Here is a 2,500-nt window from a genome sequence, read left to right on the forward strand (position 1 = left end):
CTGGTTCTGTACAGCAAGGGAACCCTACTCTCTACAGCACTTCCACAATCATTTATCATGTTTGCTCGAAAGCATTCACTATTTCACACCTTATATTGATCGTTTGTCAAATCCGCACTATCGAAGCACTTAGAGAACAAGAAAGTTATAGCTTACCTGGTAATAATAATTATAGAAATAATAGCAGTAACAAAGAACATTAATGGTTTTCCCTGTCTTCTGTGTTCCAATCAGTTTTCATTTTTAAAGCAGAAAATGAAAGATTAGTTGACCATCTCTACCTGTAGATACCACTTTGAAATTGTTCTTGGACGGGACAAACCTGTATCGAACAAGATTAGTTGACCATCTCTACCTGTAGATACCACTTTGAAATTGTTCTTGGATGGGACAAACCTGTATCGAACAAGATTAGTTGACCATGTCTACCTGTAGATACCACTTTGAAATTGTTCTTGGATGGGACAAACCTATATCGAACAATATTAGTTGATCTCTACCTGTAGATACCACTTTGAAATTGTTCTTGGATAGGACAAACCTGTATCGAACAAGGTTAGTTGACCATCTCTACCTGTAGATACCACTTTGAAATTGTTCTTGGATGGGACAAACCTGTATCGAACAATATTAGTTGATCTCTACCTGTAGATACCACTTTGAAATTGTTCTTGGATGGGACAAACCTGTATCGAACAAGATTAGTTGACCATCTCTACCTGTAGATACCACTTTGAAATTGTTCTTGGATGGGACAAACCTGTATCGAACAAGATTAGTTGACCATATCTACCTGTTGATACCACTTTGAAATTGTTCTTGGATGGGACAAACCTGTATCGAACATTTTTCTTACGTCATGATTCGCATGAAGAAAATAAACGTGGAGAGTGAGATCAAAGCTTCTCAGTGCTGGAGTATATTTACTTTCAAGTTTTATACGTCCAAATTGCTGATCATACCAAAGATTTCCGCCTTAGCCTCCTGGCTAGTATAGTGGCAACGTTTCCGCCTAGCATTCGCATGGCAGCAGATCGATCTCAGCCCGTGCCTGTGAGTTTAAGCTGTTTACTAGGGAGGCCACTGCTGTGTTTAGGCACACAGTGGGGGATTGGGGTTGCCCTTCTGACGTTCTGGTGAGTATCTGTTCTGATGAAACTGGAACTAAAATCAAACACCTTTAACCTTTAGTTCATATATAACATTATTCAAATCAATGGGTTTTTTAATAGACATCGCTTTGAAACTTGTGTTTTTTCATTTGCCTTCTTTATAGTCATAACTCACCTTGTCAAACACTAAATTTTCTTTGTGTTTCTGCTGTACTTAGTGCATTTACAACAGCATTACTCAATACTACACAGTATTCTAAAAGTTTTATTCCAGCTGTTACCAAGTTGTGGAATGATCTTCCTAATCGGGTAGTTGAATCAGTAGAACTTCAAAAGTTCAAAGTAGGAGTAAATGTTTTTATGTTGACCAGGCTGACATGAGTCTTTTTATAGTTTATACATGACATATCTGTTTTTGACATTGTTAATAGTTTATATAGGACATATCTGTTTTGATGCTGTTACTTTTTTTTAGAATGATATATTGTTAATTTATTCTCATCATTTATTTATTTCCTTATTTCCTTTCCTCGCTGGGCTATTTTTCCCTATTGGAGCCCTTGGGCTTATAGCATCTTGCTTTTCCAACTAGGGTTGTAGCTTGGCTAGTAATAATAATAATAATAATATTCCACAAACACACTTTCGGTTGCCCTTTTTTCGTATTCTCTCCAATTTCGAGACGCTCAGGAAATTATTAAAAAATGCTGGGTATAGCCCCACTCTGCAATGGAGCTTTATTGAGCAATTTATCATAATCCTATTCCCTGAAATGCTTTCAACTCAAACCGGAATGACTGGTGGGAAAAAACTTTTCCTGTTGCTTAGTCTGAGACTTTCTTTCTTTTGGAAAACTTTCTTTCTTTTGGAAAACTTTCTTTCATTTGGAAAACTTTCTTTCATTTGGAAAACTTCATTTCTTTTGGAAAATGTTCTTTCTTTTGGAAAATGTTCTTTCTTTTGGAAAATGTTCTTTCTTTGGGAAAACTTGCTTTCTTTGGGAAAACTTGCTTTCTTTGGGAAAACTTGCTTTCTTTGGGAAAACTTGCTATCTTTTGGAAAACTTTCTATCTTTTGGAAAACTTTCTATCTTTTGGAAAACTTTCTATCTTTTGGAAAACTTTCTATCTTTTGGAAAACCTTTTCTTTCTTTTGGAAAACCTTTTCTTTCTTTTGGAAAACTTAAAAGATAAAATAATACCCTAATATCGTAATTCGATTTGTAAGGTTTGCCATGAAATTAATCTGTATGAATGCAGAACTCGGTAATTTGTTGTTCTTGTAGTTGATGGTCAAAAGTATAGACGAAACTTGAAGATGAAAGTTAACAGATGGATTCAAAGTTTTGTTGAATCTTTACGTATAAACATATGCAGAATAAGTAATAG

This window comes from Palaemon carinicauda, chromosome 7, assembly GCF_036898095.1.
Source record: "Palaemon carinicauda isolate YSFRI2023 chromosome 7, ASM3689809v2, whole genome shotgun sequence".
Classification (NCBI taxonomy): Eukaryota; Metazoa; Arthropoda; class Malacostraca; order Decapoda; family Palaemonidae; genus Palaemon; species Palaemon carinicauda.